The 17,287-nt window shown below is 43.3% G+C and overlaps 1 long non-coding RNA gene across 1 annotated transcript; it reads right to left on the bottom strand.

Moving 5' to 3' along the window:
* Positions 1-1,876: 1,876 nt before the first annotated feature.
* On the bottom strand, positions 1,877-17,268 carry LOC143840373 (uncharacterized). The gene is made up of 3 exons (XR_013232155.1): positions 17,015-17,268; positions 11,116-16,545; positions 1,877-3,893 (listed from the first exon to the last, which is right to left on the bottom strand). It is a non-coding gene; the product is annotated as an uncharacterized LOC143840373 (long non-coding RNA).
* Positions 17,269-17,287: the final 19 nt, after the last annotated feature.

The following is a 17,287-nucleotide window of genomic DNA, read 5'->3' as shown; positions in this document are numbered from 1 at the left end:
CCCCGCAAGGCTGTTGTGTAGATGGCACCCCTGACCAAGCAGCTTGCCCTGCCGCAACCCCTGTGAAAGGGTTGTTCAACGCCCAAAGGTGTCCTGACCCCCAGGTTGAGAACCACTGATCTTGAGACTGGTGGACCTGGAGCCTTCAAAAATTGAGTAGCAGTTTCCTCTTATAAGATACTGGACTGTGGGGCATCTAGAGCTGCCAGATATACAATTCTTAACTTCATCCAGGTTTCATGACTTCTTTGTTCCTGGGGGACATGCTAGGTGTGCTGGAGGCAGAGGGGCCAACTAAAGGCATTCCTGGTGTTTGTCCTACAATTATAGAGAAGAAGAAGAAGAGTTGGTTCTTATATGCCACTTTTCTCTACCCGAAGGAGGCTCAAAGCGGCTTACAGTCACCTTCCCTGTCACTGGAGAGCCAGTTTGGTGTAGTGGTTAGGAGTGCGGACTTGTAATCTGGCATGCCAGGTTCGATTCTGCGCTCCCCCACATGCAACCAGCTGGGTGACCTTGGGCTCGCCACGGCACTGATAAAACTGTTCTGACCGGGCAGTGATATCAGTGCTCTCTCAGCCTCACCCACCCCACAGGGTGTCTGTTGTGGGGGGAGGAATGGGAAGGCGATTGTAAGCCGCTTTGAGCCTCCTTCGGGTAGGGAAAAGAGGCATATAAGAACCAACTCTTCTTCTTCTTCTTCTTCTTCTTTCCTCTCCCATGACAGACACCCTGTGAAGTGGGTGAGGCTGAGAGAGCCCTGATATTACTGCTCGGTCAGAACAGTTTTATCAGTGCCATGGCGATCCCAAGGTCACCCAGCTGGTTGCATGCGGGGGAGCACAGAATCGAACCCAGCATTCCAGATTAGAAGTCCGCACTCCTAACCACTACACCAAACTGGCTACACTAAGAAGGCAGGCAGTCTTCCCCTGGAGGTTCTGGGATGGGAGCTTCTCAGCCTTTGAAGACTCTTCCTCTTCCTCTGATGAGTCTTCCCTGCAGGCAGAGGTGGGGACTAGAACAATTCCTGTATACTTGGCTACTGTTAGGGGGGGAGGAGGAATGAATAATGCTATCAGAACATAGATAAGTTATAACAGATGTTGCAGAAAGGAAGTATGGGAAAATTACAGAGATAGCGTTTTCTCTGCCCGTATAATGCAATGGTTATGTCTGAAAATAGACATAATAGTAGCTGAAATTAAAGATTTGTGCATATAAGCACATACAAGGAACTGCAAGAGGCAGAAAAAGAAGAAGACATATTTGTGGAAGCAAATTTCTGTTTGTGCATCTCTGGATCTGACCCAATGACTATTAAGAAATGAATAGCATGCTCTGCTTACTTACTCACAAGTTCCAGTTAATTCAGTGGGGCTCCAGTGTGCATATATTTACAGCCAAACCAGGCTTCATCTCTTTCAAGAACCCATTTGGCCTCACCTATTTCACCCAGTATATCTATTATAACATGCGAGTGATGTCTTGGAATGAAGTTTATCAAGGAAGACCAGCAGAAAAAGCAAATGAGTAATCATGAAATATACTCTTGCCTCAGTGGACAGGTGCAATGGAGGAATAATAGGAAATATATGGAGCAACTAATAATGGAAAGAAATGTATGTACACATATTATTTATTCTCCAAGTCAAGAGGAATTTGCTTGAAGAACAGACAACTGCAATGAATCCATACCTATTATAAATAAGATACATTTAAATTTAAAAGAAGATTTGGAATGAGGCTGAGTCATTGGAGCTCGTTTAAATTAGCACAGCTCTAATTACAAAACTCAGCCACTTTAAATTAACTGAGCATCTGGCCCTGAATTTCTCCCCAAGAACATGATCATGAAGGGCAATGCAGAGGTTTATACATGGCTGGCTTTTATATGATTTTTATTGAAATTGCATTTCATTGACTTTTAAAATTAGGATCCTATGTTACACGTTCTTGTCCATAAATAGATTTATCCTGAATATATTCACTGTGAAACAGTAGGCACTTGGCAGTTTGTATTTTGGTTTCTGCTGAAAATGGTTCAATCAATACAGGAGTATAAAGAAGGGGGGACTGTTGTCATGGATGGATCAATACCTCACCGGTCCTGGGACTCATTAAGAAGCATCGATTAACCTTGCACAACATGATGCTCATCTGTAGATACTCGAACCCCTCTGCACCATGATTTAAAGGTGGTGGTGGAAGATAAATGCTCCAGGAACAAATATGCTTTAGTTAGGTCAGCAAATAAGTGTATTGGATAACAGGACCATGTACCAGAATACAAAACAATTGCACAGAACACACATTGTTTGAATGCTGATTTCCACTGCCTTCCAGTTATCAAAATTCACTGCAGATTTCCCATGCAACTTTATGTTTAGGGATGCCTAAAGTCACAATTAGAAATTTCTTTTATCACTAAAAAAGAAGAGAATATACTCTGTAATCTATCAAGGAGACCATCTCATGTGTGTTTATTGTGTTGTGGCAATGCACAATAAAATAGGTGCTCATGTCACCTGCATGTGCACAATTATCTCCAATATATTGGGAAAATAAATCACATATGAAGAAACCCTTAACATAACTTAGTGCAAACATTGCCCCCATTTTTACAAACTGCTGATTATCTGGATATTTTGCATGCTCCCTTATTCAAATAAAAGTTCCATTTAATGTTACCTATTAGAACTCTTGTGGCGCAGAGTGGTAAGGCAGCAGAACATGCAGTCTGAAGCTCTGCCCATAAGGCTGGGAGTTCAATCCCAGCAGCCGGCTCAAGGTTGACTCAGCCTTCCATCCCTCCGAGATCGGTAAATGAGTACCCAGCTTGCTGGGGGGTAAATGGTAATGACTGGGGAAGGCACTGGCAAACCACTCTATATTGAGTCTGCCATGAAAACTCTAGAGGGCGTCACCCCAAGGGTCAGGCATGACCCAGTGCTTGCACAGGGGATACCTTTACCTTTATCTTATTATAACTTTTACCTTCCTGTCTCATTCATGCTATGCTTTTCAGTAAATTTGCAGTGCCATCTTCAACAGGGTTTTACCCTTCTAAGCTCTCTGACGTCAATGGACATAGAAAAATGTAACGCGGTTAGGTAATACTGTTCAAACTTTCACTCTTTTAACTCATTTGCTTTTGGTATTGGCTTAAAACTTGAAACCCCTGAAATGTCAAACATTCTGGTGCTTTATCCCCAACTTAAGACCCATATTGAGCAACAAACCAGTTGTATTTCTATTCTTGTACTGGAATCTGAGTTGTTTCTCTGGTGTAAACCCCGGACCGTATACATAAATTCCACATGAGAAAATAATTTATGGTGGGTGAAATATAAATCTGCATTCCTTGTACCTGGTGGAACTGGCACCAATTTTGTGAAGGCTCACCTCTTCTCCCACATATTTCTTCTTTGCTTTCTCAGCCTTACTGAACAATTTACATAGCCTCAGACTTGGCAGTATCTCTCTCCTCATCTCCTCCTACACTTTGCTCCCCCCTCCTGGCAGCTCCCCACATTCCGTCACTCAAGCGTCTCATGATTACTCCATTTGTCTCTCATGCCGTGCTTTGCAATTATTTATTCAACACAACACCTCTCATAATCTCTAAATATCATTTCCCCTTCATTGAAAAAAGAACACACGACTAAATAAGCAGCTGTTCTGTGACTCACACCAGCTCTAATAACCCGTTTCCAGGGGTTGTGGTTGATTTGTAGCATGCTGATAAGGATGAAGAGTACATACAATTGGGATTTTTTAAAAGTCAGTGTACATTATTATTTGGTCTTCTGTACTGTAGTGATGTGGTGCTTCATTATGATACTTGAATACTGCCAAGGAGTCCAGAGTTGAATCCCGTGAGGTTCCCAAGGCTGATGTACAAAAGAAACGATATTTGTGAAAACATAGCTTCAAAACATCAATTTATCAATAAACAACACCGTTCTCTAAAACCAAGCAGCTCAGGTACTAACTTAACTATCTAACACATTCAGGAATTGTGTTAGATGGCACCATTTTGCACTCATGAAATCACAGGCCTCAGCTCAAGTGTTCTGTACAGTAAGGTGACCAGATTGTCCCACTTTTGGAGAGACATCTGGGGGTACCTGGCAAATTGTACTTATGTTGAAATTAAATATATATTACAATACTATTTTTGCGTTCTATGCATTCTATGAAATGCTTTGTTGCTCCATATAGACCAAATTTGTAATCAAGAACCCCCCGGTCAATGGTGTCCCGCTTTACCAATGTTAAAATCTGGTCACCTTACTGTACAGTTATGTCCATTTGGAAATAAGCAGATCACACCTGAGGCATTAGTCCTTTAGAATCCAAGATAGTTTCTTCAAACCCCGTAGGCCAATTATAGCTTTTGGCCCATCTGGATCAGATGATGATGATAATGAACCAATCAGAATATGTTCTGGCCAAAATTCTCTGGTAAATTACTTCACTATTCCTGATTCTCCCCCTCTCATTGCTAATATAAATATTCTTACTAAGACCCATTATGCACGGGGGGAATAACGCACATTTGGGGTGGAATGGCGGCGACTAAAATCACTGATAACGCACAGTGCCAGCTGCAACCGGCCGCAGCTTCAGTGCATGCCCCGAAAAAGCCATGTTACCAAAACACGGAAGAAAGCGCAGCTTCCGGGTGACCGGGGCGCAACCAGAAGCGGCGCCGGGATCACCGCGTGCATAATTGGTTACTCTGGGTTTTGCCGCCGTCGTGCCCCGTCCCGTGTATAACCGGTGTGCTTTGTGTCTTCCCCCTCCGCGTTTTCCATGTGACCCAAAATTGCCGTTTCGGCGGCTGTGCATAATGGACCATAGAGTCAATTAGCCCCTTTCATACTTTGGCCTTGAAGATAAGAGGCCTACAGGCTTAGAAGCTTAATTAATAACACCTGCAAGATGAAATGTATTAGTTATTACATACATTAACCTTTGAGAGGAGGAATCAGGAGTACTTTGCTTCACAAACACATACAGCTTTTTCAATAGGAACACCATGGAAATGTTTGCAGAATGAAGGACATGTACAAGAAAGTGAATAGGGGCTGCTGCTGAGATACTGACCTCTCCTACTCTTCCCATATACCAGAAATTAATTCACATATGCAGAAAAATGAGGTTTAGAATGTGGTGGCTCTATCACATAAGACAACAGGAGATATGTTCCAGTGTTGGATGTGCAGGGAAAATGTTGCGCAAATTAGAAAACTAAGCATTTTCAATACAGGGATGGTGATAAATGAACTTTGGCTGCAAAATGTCTGTTCTATTTGATATTGCTTCACAACTATGGGTTTTATCCAGCAGTAATTTCCACCAATAAAAGGGATTTACACAAGTAGAATGCAGCTTTCTTGCTTCTTCCAACCCATTGCAGTCCAAAACGCCCCTGAAATACTGTTCCTGTAGGACAAGGAACTTCAAGGAACGGTATGAGAAGGGGGTTTGAGAGGGGAGAATTGCCCCACTAGTCCTCCATGAAAATCCTTCACTGATTCTAACTGAATATTTTGAAGGTAGACCCAATAAACCTCCAGTCCTTTGTATGAAACCTATTTACTGATATATGAATGCTGAGTTTCCTATATCCAACTCCCCTTGCAGTATGCCACAATTTCTTCTGTAGCTGAATCAGTAATTTAGATATGTTCAGTTTGGTTCCAAAAAACAACTTTTCCTGCCTAAGTGAGGATGAACTATAATTAGGGATGCCAACCCCTAAGTGAAGCTTGGACACTTTCCAGAATTACAACTGATTTCCAGACTACAGCCATCAGTTACTCAGGAGAAAGTGAATGCATCAAAGGGTAGACTCTAAACTCTAAAGCATTGTACTGCACAGCTGCATTGGTTACTCATTCGCTTCGGATCAGGTTCAAGGTTTTGGTTCTTCAATGCCATCTGTGGCCTGGGTCCCACATATCTGAAGGACCACTTGTCTCCTTATGCTGCCTATAGGGCTCTTTGCACTGTGGGTTTGAATCTGCTGGTTGTCCCTTGTCCCCGGGAGGCAGGCCTGGCCTCAACCAGGGCCTGGTGAAATGAACTCTTGGAAGAGCTGAGGGCCCTGATGGAACTGTCACAGTTCCACAGGGCCTGCAAGATGGAGCTCTTCCACCAGGCTTTTGGTTGAAGCCAGTCCAAAGAAGACTGGGTCCCTTCCTACAGAAGATTCATGTGTTGGACACCTGGGCAAGGACTACCTCTCCTGAGGACAGTGGTGTGTTGTTGTCATAGGGCAAGGATGGGGGGGGGGGAGATTATAGATTGGATTGTGCCATCAATACTGTTATAATTTTATGTGTTTTATGGATTTTACTGTAAACCACCATGAGCTAGCAGGGTCCAGGAGCAGTGGTCTATAAAAGCTAATATAAATAAATTAAAAAATAAAACAAAAGCTTCAAGCTGTCTAGGGAGGCAACCAAATGGTTGAACCTTTGTATCCTACCACCCCAGTAAACTACGTTCAAACCCTTCTTCCAGCCTAAGAACACAGGCTTCTTAGGTACCTTCTTATCTCCAATCTAAATGGCTTTTTTCCCCAATGGAAGGGAACTTCCTCCAGCAGAAGGTTGAATACCAACCAGTATTTAGAATGGGAACAAGAGTAGTAGCATGGGACTTAATCTTGCTCTTGCAGGAGAGAAGCTAGAATTAAGAACTTGTTTGGTCTTTAAGATGCCAAAAAAAATTGTGTTTTGTTTTTACAAAGTCACCAACAAGGAAGGTGGTGGTTCAAATGTTACAGCCACTAAGTGGGTCCAAGAGGGGAGGTATATAAGCCTAATAAACAAACAAACAAACAAACAAACAAATAAATGGAGGCTACAAACAAATAGCCCTCGGTATACATGTGATCTGACCTTCTGAGTTCTTGGTCTAGTTTGCATAAAGGTCGTGAAGAAGAAGAAGAAGAAAGAAGAAGAAGAAGAAAGAAGAAGGAGTTGGTTGCTATATGCCACTTTTCTCTACCCGAAGGAGTCTCAAAGTGGCTTACATTCGCCTTCCCTTTCCTCTCCCCACAACAGCCACCCTGTGGGGTGGCTGAGGCTGCGAGAGCCCCGATATCACTGCTTGGTCAGAACAGTTTTATCAGTGCCATGGTGAGCCCAAGGTCACCCAGCTGGCTGGGGGAGTGCAGAATCGAACCAAGCATGCTAGAAGTCCGCACTCCTAACCACTACACCAAACTGGCTCTGTCTTAACTTATAATTGCAAATGTTATATTGTTCAATACCATGTTGTAAACCACCCCGAGGCATCCAGTCGCAAGGGAGTGGTATAGAAGTCTCAGAATAAATAAATACACCTTTAAACCCTATTCTCTACATCCTTTTCTCATGATTCTCAAGCTAGACACAGCCCACTCATTCAAATCATAGCAGCCATGTATGGAGCACTTGTTACCTCCCTTACTATGAGGGAAGCAGCAAGTGGGCCAAACAGTCTTCTTGCAACATCTGTCTGTGGTGAGACAATCGCAGGGTGGTTCCCCCATATACCGTGAAAACAATCTGCAATTTTGACAGGCATGACAAATTAATACTCAGCCTACTCAGTGTTTTTTCTCTCCAACAGGTCAAGATGCTAACGCCAGCTAACTCCTCTGCTTGTCAAATGATGGAGCTAATCATCTGTGCGTTGTAAAGCATGAACATGTTGAAGCACGATTGCAAAACAACTTTTCAGCATGGCCTTCAACCCAGAATAAGCACATTAAATCAAACTCGGTATAAGCACATTAAATCAAACCCGTTTGTTTCTCATGGTTGCGAACCACGTAGGAGGAACGTCTGGGACTTTAAGCGGGACATATAAAATCAGGCTAAATGGTCAGGTTTTTTTACCTGTGCACATACAGGTGCAAGGATTGATTCTCCGAAATTTGCACACTGACTTTATTCGAAAGATTTTGTTGTTGAAAAAGAAGTACCAGGGCAACTTTGACACCTCATTTCCTTAGTTCTCTACATGTGTAAACATGTTATCACATTGGTACACCTGTCAGGGAGCTCAGAGGAAGAATACTTGGTGACACACCCAAGACCTTTATAAAGTCAACAACAGCAATTCTATTCAGCATCATAGTCCTAGAGCAGAAATGCAGGAACCGGATTAAGTTGGTATGCTGAAAAAGGGTGGGAATGTAGAGATGAGGCAGAGCATTATGAAATGCCAGAAATGCATTCCACCCACATTCATCACAATTCAGAGCCGTAATCTACATGAAGCAATCTACTCTTATCACTGTAAAAAATTTAATTCCCCCCTCCCCGATGAGTGTATAAATCCAGCTATATGGGCAGTATGGACCACACTAATATCTCAGCTCCTAGTCACATCTTTCAAATTACTGAAAATACAGATCCGATCAACAACACAAGGTGCACGATCCTATTGTCTCTATGCAGAGGGCATGCTACAAAGCGGGGGTAGTCAAACTGCGGCCCTCCAGATATCCATGGACATCTGGAGGGCCGCAGTTTGACTACCCCTGCTATAAAGCCTGCCACGATGCTGGCACACAGAAACACGCGAGGACTTGGCATGGCCACGTGGAGCCTTCCCCTGGACTCCAGAACCAACACATGCAAGTCAGAAGGGTAAGCTTGCATGCATGATGGGGTCTGGGTAAGTGAATGCTTCATGGAACCCAAAAAGCAAGATGGCTAATCAGTAGGACGGCAAGATACAGGAGGGAGAACAGCTGACTCTGACCTGCCTTCTTTGCTTGATTTATATTCAACAGCCTGTGCCTTTCCAGTTTGGTGTAGTGGTTAGGAGTGTGGACTTCTAATCTGGCATGCCGGGTTCCATTCTGCGCTCCCCCACATGCAGCCAGCTGGATGACCTTGGGCTCACCACGACACTGATAAAACTGTTCTGACCGAGCAGTGATATCAGGGCTCTCTCAGCCTCACCCACCTCACAGGGTGTCTGTTGTGGGGAGAGGAAAGGGAAGGCGAATGTAACCCGCTTTGAGCCTCCTTCGGGTAGAGAAAACCGGCACATAAGAACCAACTCTTCTTCAAAACAATGCTCAGAAGTTAGACCTGCCATTGTAGAGCAGAAAGTACTTGGGAAAGAGTGAGTAAACCAACCTTTCTCCATGTTCCCTCCTAAGCTGTTTCATTACGGTAGCTTTCCTCCACTTTTTACTGTAGAGGATACCCTGAAACATTCTCAAGGCTTTGAGAACTCCCAGAAGTGGTGCGATCGTGCACAATATGGTTGAGAAGCATAGCTCTGTACACACCCACTTGGGGTCCTCTGCTTCCCACCCCTCCAGGTCCATCACTGGACATTTCCCGAGGGTAGAAATGGGTTGACATGACCATATATGATCATATCACCCAATAAATGATCCCTGGGTTTCATGAAATCCTGAATTATGGTCACTGACCAGCAACAGATAATAAACAAAACCACAGTAACAACTAATTGTTTCTTAACAAGCGTGCTGGATAAGATCTAAACAAGACTATTTAATGCATTCCACGGTCCAGAAAGTTCATCTGGTCCAAAATACTGTCATCAGGTTTAAGTAGGAAGAAGCATATAACATTGTGGATCTATGAATGATATTGGTCACTTTTGTGGGTTGCTGCTTTTTTGACCTTTAAAGCTGAAAGTTAGGTCCAAAGTACCTAAAGGAACATCTGCTCCCATGAGAACTCACCTGTTCTTGAGATCTAACAAGTCCCTGTTCATCTAGAACAAAGAATCCCAGCATGGTGCACATCAAGTGATTTAGAAAGCAGGTGGGCCCAGGTGCGTCTTTTGCCTAGCAAGGCTTTTCATGGGCTGTTAAGAGATCTCACCAGCTGTGCAGACTTGTAAAAGTAGCCGTCACCACAACATAAGAATTTTCACTGTGTATATGAAGGTAAGTGTGGCTGGTTCTGCCTTGTGTCCTGTGGTAGCCATCTTGTGGTTGTGTTTACCATACTGTCTTAGAATTCCAAAGGTTCCCACAGGCCCCAAAATGATGGAGACCTCTGTACTAGAAGCCAACCCTTCTTGATGTTATGGAACGCATTCTCCTATGATGCCCCATGAGAGCCAGCTTGGCGTGGTGGTTAAGAGCGGTGGCTTCTAATCTGATGAACCAGGCTCTTCCCTGCTCCCCCACAGCTGAGTGATCTTGGGCTAGTTATAGTCCTGTTAGAGCTGTTCTCACACAGCAGTTCTGTCAGAACTCTCTCAGCCCACTTACTGTTGTGGAGAAAGAAAAGTGCTGCTTTGAGACCCCTATGGGTAGTGAAAAGTGGGGTATAAAAACCAACTCTTCTTCTTCATCTGTCCCCTTTGCTTGGCTCCTTTCAAAAGCAGGTTAAGATGGTTTCCACAGAGCTTTTATGCTGAGAGGCTGTGAAATGTAAGCCATTTTGTTGCTAATAACCATGCCGCTGATCGTTGTGCTGCTTCTTACCTTGGTTATTATATTTACATGATGGTTTAACAATTTCTAATTGCTCTTGATCTTTGCTGCACACCACAATGGAACCATTGCTATGTAGTCATATCCAAAGTGGCCAAGCTGTGGCTCTCCACAATTCCCATGAGCCCCTGCCAGCAACATGCTGGCAGGAGCTCATGGGAATTGTAGTCCATGGACATCTGGAGAGCCACATTTTGGCCACCCCTACAACACACCAAAGAGCCTCTTGTGGCACAGGGTGGTGAGGCAGCAGACATGCAGTCTGAAGCTCTGCTCATGAGGTTGGGAGTTCAATCCCAGCAGCCGGCTCAAGGTTGACTCAGCCTTCCATCCTTCCGAGGTCGGTAAAACGAGTACCCAGCTTGCTGGGGGGTAAACGGTAATGACTGGGGAAGGCACTGGCAAACCACCCCATATTGAGTCTGCCATGAAAACGCTAGAGGGCGTCACCCCAAGGGTCAGACATGACCCGGTGCTTGCACAGGGGATACCTTTACTTACAACACACCAAATTCTTGAGAAATAAGTCTTGAGAAATAAGTCATTTTTAAAAATTGTGGGACAAAACTTTTAATTTCAAAGGACAGTACAACTGTTTTCTAAGGATTAACCGGGAAACTCACTGTTTTTAAGCAGAGTTAACATATATCTCCCTCTTGTGGTATAGAAGTGAGGCAAGAAGAGAAGCAATTCAGTTCAGTTTATTTCATTTCAGTCCACCTACCATTAGAAAAAAACATCATATATCTTAAAACAAAAGGACATCTTACACAGATGTGACTCTTTAACAACTGCATGCAGACTGTAACAGGTTAAGAATTTTGCTACTGATGATACATTCATTTCATTTACGTAAAAATCAAATATGAAACCACATATTCAGATGATATACCATAAAGTTTAGAAATCCAGGGGGATTGGCAAATTTAAATGGATGTCCAGAATAAAGACAACAAGATAACAATATACATGAAATAGACTGTCCAATATTATTTCCCCCCCCACCCAAATCCCAGATTCAGATGGAGGAATTCACTTAAATCTGCCCTCCAACACGGCATTAAAGGTAAAGGTATCCCCTGTGCAAGCACCGAGTCATGTCTGACCCTTGGGGTGACACCCTCTAGCGTTTTCATGGCAGACTCAATACGGGGTGGTTTGCCAGTGCCTTCCCCAGTCATTACCGTTTACCCCCCAGCAAGCTGGGTACTCATTTTACCGACCTCGGAAGGATGGAAGGCTGAGTCAACCTTGAGCCGGCTGCTGGGATTGAACTCCCAGCCTTATGAGCAAAGCTTTCAGACGGCTGCCTTACCACTCTGCGCCACAAGAGGCTCTTAACACGGCATTACATCCTGGTAAAAACCTGTCAATATCTAGGGATAGTAAGTCTTAGATCAACAGAGTTAATCTACAGGACCATGGAGAGCCTGAACTTCTCTGGCTGTTGATTTTGAACTATAGCATCTCAGTATCATTAAATCCCTGTACTAGATTTTAAAAATAACTTTTTTATACCTAATAATTCAAGCTGCTGGATTAAATTGCTGAAACAAATGCTTTTATTATCGAGGACAGCCATTTAAAAATAATTAGCAAGCACAATTAACAATTCAACTTGGGCTTTTTGAAAGAAGATTTAACCGTCATAGCTAGGGTTGCCAGTTCTGGTTTGAGAAATTCCAGATTTGGGGGGGTAGAGCCTGGGAAGGGTGTGGCTGGGGGGGGAGTGACCTCAGCACAGTATTGAGCTCTTGAGTCCAACTCCAAGGAGCCATTTTCTCCATGGGAACTAACCCCTGTAGTCTGGATATCAGCTGTTATTCCAGAAGATCTCCTGGTCCCATCTAGCCATAGTCCATGCTGCAGAAGATAGCTGTTTTTTGTACCCTGCTTCTTACCACCTGAAGGAGTCTCAAAGTGACTTACAATAATCTACGTTTCCCCTTCCCACAACAGACACCCAGTGAGATAGGTGAGGCTGAGCCTGCTTTGAGAACATTGACTGGCCCAAGGTCACCCAGCTGATTGCATGTGGAGGAGTGGGAAAATCAAACCCAGTTCTCCAGGATTAGAGGTTTCTGCTCTTAACCAGGTAAGACACACCAGTCTCCAGTAGCAGCACAGCTGTCGACTACTTCATTTTTATGTGGGTGAGTTCACCAGCCTGGAAACTTGATTTTGAGGGGGGAAATTGGTACCTTATCAGAACAAAGGTGTGTACACCATTTAGCTTTTTTTTTGGGGGGGGGGGATAGCTTCCAGGATTGTGAGCCACAGGGCATGACCCTTGTGGGCTGCATCCAATCCAGGTGGTATACGTTGCCCCCCAGAACTAGAAGGTCATCTGAAATGTTATTTGCAACTGTTTATTATACCACTGACTCATTTCCTTTCTCTTGAGCAAGGAGATGTTCTCAAAAGCTGTTTCCAAGTCATTTTCCTTTGAAAGAGAATGTTGGGATGTGCACATTTTTTGTGAAATGTTTACTAAAGAAAAAATGGTTAAGTACAATGGACGATGAACGCAGAATTATTACTGCCTAGAGTCTAATAAACTTTCAGTGCAATCCCAGTTACAACTGGCGTGCATATCTGAACATCTTCAATTTGCATGGTTCCTATCCGTTATTAGATTCAACCCTAAAAACTGAAATTGAGCTGTGTCAACAAGATGATGGTGCTTCTGTGCTATTTATTTCTGGTGAAGCTGGTCAGTCTTACCTCAAGATTTGAAGACAGCTGGCAAAGAGATTAAATTATAAGCTGGTTTTCAACAAGCCACTTTCTGCACCGAGGTGGCGTTGAAGAAGACTCTGGAGCATTCTTGTTCTCATCAGTTCTCATCATTCAGTGGTATGTTCTTCTGGGATACAAGACCCATCAGAATGGACTGCAAGGCTATCTTTCAGTAGACACCAAATACTAAACAACATGCAATTCCTTTATACATCATTTAAGTTTCAATACCCTAAAAGCTGCTACTGGTAATCTGGCACCTAGGTCAGTCAGCAGATTAGTGGTATCCAATATCTTCAATGAGAGAAAATATATTCTCCTTGTGCTTCTGCAGCAGTAATATTAGGAAGTATGCTGCATTGTGCATTAAAAAAAAAAAAAAAGCTGGGCCATACTGATAAATTCTCTAATTGTACCATTTATTTATAACATTTGAAACTCAGCCATTCTGCAAATGCTAAAGGCTTTGATGTCAGTTTGAACCTATGATAAAATAGGTCTGATTAAAATAAGCATATTACAATATATGAATCTGCAAGAATACGAAACATGTATATATCATACATAAACTCAAGAAACTAAACATATACAGGTATGTATTTTAATAAGGTAAAGGTAAAGGTATCTCCTGTGCAAGCACCAAGTCATGTCTGACCCTTGGGGTGACACCCTCTAGAGTATTTTAATAGATTGCCCAAATTATAGATGTTGGAAGGAAGAGCACAGCTTCTTTCTATTCCTGAGGTTTGCTGAAACAGCATTTATACACGATCAATGTACTCTGTGCTTCATAGCATAAACCAAAAAGGACAGGCCCTGTCTCAAGGAGGACCAATTAAACAGAGAGGAGAAATGGCAGGTGCAATCGTAATCAGAAATTATGTAAGCGAATGTATCTCGGTTCAAACAAGAATCCTTCCTGCAAAATAATAATAATCATAAGAGCTGTTTTTTATATATTCTGTTTTTCAATGTCTGAAGGAGGTCCGAAGTGGCTTACAAACACCTTTCCCTTCCTTTCAGAACAGACATCCTGTGAGGTAGATGTGGCTGAGAGAGCTCTAAGAGAACTGCTCTGCAAGAACAACTCTTGAGAACTGAGATTAGCCCAAGGTCAACCAAATGTCTGTATGTGAAGGAGTGGGGAATTAAATCAAGTTCTTCAGATTAGATTCCACTGCTCTTTAACACCATGCTGGAAGAAGAGGAACAAAAGCTGTTCTTTCAAAGAGGCAATTCATATGAGCATTATAAAAGAGACCTGAAGGGCACGTTACCAGTCTCTTAAAACTAAACCACCAACTTGTGTATTTAAACCTCAATGTCACAGCAGATTAAGCCATGTCATCCCAATTACACATTGCCATATGTCACAGCAGAAGATTAAAGATACAGGAAACCTTTTTCCTACCCTATATTTGCGAAGGCCCATCTGTCACATTTCCCTATTAAAAAAAACGTCTTGGTCTTTTAGTAAGAGCCCACACATTCTAGTACTGTTCTAACTTCCACTGTGGCCGTGTTTGAAAGTTTAAAAAGAGATAATATCTTAAGGAAGGGACAATTGTCCTCTTGACTTTGGTTTCAAGGAAATAACACTGAGCTGGTAAATCTGTGTTGTTCTTGGAGAACATTCTTAATCAAACTGACAGCTTCTGCCTCAAATAAAACCCCTCCACACTGAAAATATGTATGTTAGACTGAAAGCTAGGATTGGAACACTTCTACCCCTTCACTAAGCACTGGGAACACAATAAATATTACTTGTTTGTAATAATACCTAATGTAAACCAGGCTTTCTCAACCAGGGTTTCATGAAACTATGGGGTTTCTCGATGACCCTGGAAGGGTTTTCTAAATGTGTGGAAGTTAATTACTTTTAATGTATTTTTTACATTTGTTAAATATTTATTAGGTGATGGTCATGCCAAATTCCAGCCCCCCAAACGGCCAATGATGGGCCTGGGAGAATGGGAAGGGGGGAGGGAAGGTGGGCATGTCCACAGCTATGCTTCCCAACCATATTCTGCACAATCACACCATTTTTGGGGGTTCTTGAAGTCTCAAGAATGTTTCAGGGGTTTCTCAATGGTTAGAAAGTTGAGAAAGGCTGATGTAAATCCATGTAAGATATTATTTATCAGAGAATTGTTAACAGCCTGATATTATATTTTGGATGCCATTAAAAAGTGGTAAGGCAGCAGACATGCAGTTTGAAGCTCTGCCCATGAAGTTGGGATTTCAATCCCAGAAGCCGGCTCAACGTTGACTCAGCCTTCCATCCTTCTGAGGTCGGTAAAGTGAGTACCCAGCTTGCTGGGGGGTAAATGGTAAATGGTAATGACTGGGGAAGGCACTGGCAAACCACCCCATATTGCGTCTGCCATGAAAACGCTAGAGGGCGTCACCCCAAGGGTCAGACATGACCCAGTGCTTGCACAGGGGATACCTTTACCTAAAGGTTTTGTATTGTATTGTGTTGTTGATATTATAAGGCAACCTCATGATGTTACCAACTTGTTTATAAGATGATGATAACAACCTTGATAAGATAAAATGAGGGGAAACCAAGAAAGCCAGGTAAAGTGCCATTTCAAAATGAACGATAGGCTATAAGGCTAGATGTCACAACAGAAAAAAGTAATGCGATTATGTCATTAGCCTGAACACAGTTAATAACATTACTTCTACCTTCCAGATACAACCATCTCTGAAAAATGAAAAACTCTCAGCTCTTCCTGTAAGTTGCCACAAGGAATGGAACAGGATCTTCCCCGCTTCAGTTAGCAAAGTGTCAGTCGGAATCGAGGCAAAAGAATACTCTCTAACCTCATCTGACTCCGTTGTACTGAGGAGTACCAGCTTTGGCTTCCTGAATGCCTCTGAACAGATTATTCATGAACATCTGCAGTCCTGCCATGAAACTGCCAAATGATTATGTCACTGGAAAGCAGAATTGTTTTGATGTGGTGACACTTCACAAAAGTGTAGCCAATAATTTGATTAGTATTTAGGGTTGCTTCTCCTTTGCTTGCCAGACGGCCACCCAATCAAATACATTTTTCTTAGAAAAAAGTGTCTCAGGTAGACTCAGGTCTCTTTGACAGAACTGCTCTAAAAGGACTGTGAACAGCCCAAGGCCTCCCAGCTGGCTGCATGCGGAGGAGCGGGAAATCAAACTTGATTGCAGATTAGAGGCCATCGCTCTTAAGCGCTTCACCAAGCTGGCTCTTCAGCCAGTCCTGACTGGGCTAACAGCATGCCAGATACCGATTTATACATTACAATAGTGGATTCTTCAACAATGTATTACCCTGCACATGACAGAATATTAATTTTGGACATCAGTCAATGAATACACCTTTGAAAATAAGTTTAACATATTTAGAACACACAGGAAAACCAATACCTAAAGCCATAGTTGTTTTTTATATAAAATGAAAGACAATCACATAAACCCACAAAGCTGCCTTAGGTAGAGTTACAGTACTTTGGTTTATCAAGGTCAATGTCGTCAACACCAACTTATTACCCAACCCTTTCCACCCAAAATACTGGGGGGAACCTGGGACCTCTTCATGCAAGACAGATCTGCATTACACAACTGCAGGATACATGGTTACACAACGCATTTCAAATCGTTGCCTTAAAAAATAAGCATTTCAATTTTCACCCACTCCAAAGCATTTAATAGTTCTGTTGGGTGGTCTCAAAAAAAAAAAAAATCCCCCCTTTAAACCCCCCCTCCGTCCCTCCCCCATGCCTTACAGCTCTACCACCTGCCTGACGGCAACTTTCTCGTCATGCGCGTCTGCCAGCCCCGTGTACGCGAGGGAGCGACAAGAGCCCGCGGGCCCAAGGAACCCTGCAGACCCGCGCCTCCGCAGGGGCTGCGACCCCTCACTGCCTGAGCAGCCCGGGCGGGCTCGTGCCCGTGACCCGCAGGCCCCCCACGTCGGAATGCAAACTGCACCCTGACCGCCACTAAGGCTCGCGCTCTGCAGCCGCCGCCGCCGCACTCCGGCCGGGAGGGAGGGAAGGAGGGGGACACCGAGG

Source organism: Paroedura picta, chromosome 6 (assembly GCF_049243985.1).
Source record: "Paroedura picta isolate Pp20150507F chromosome 6, Ppicta_v3.0, whole genome shotgun sequence".
Taxonomy (NCBI): Eukaryota; Metazoa; Chordata; class Lepidosauria; order Squamata; family Gekkonidae; genus Paroedura; species Paroedura picta.
This window is presented reverse-complemented; position numbering and strand designations above follow the sequence as displayed.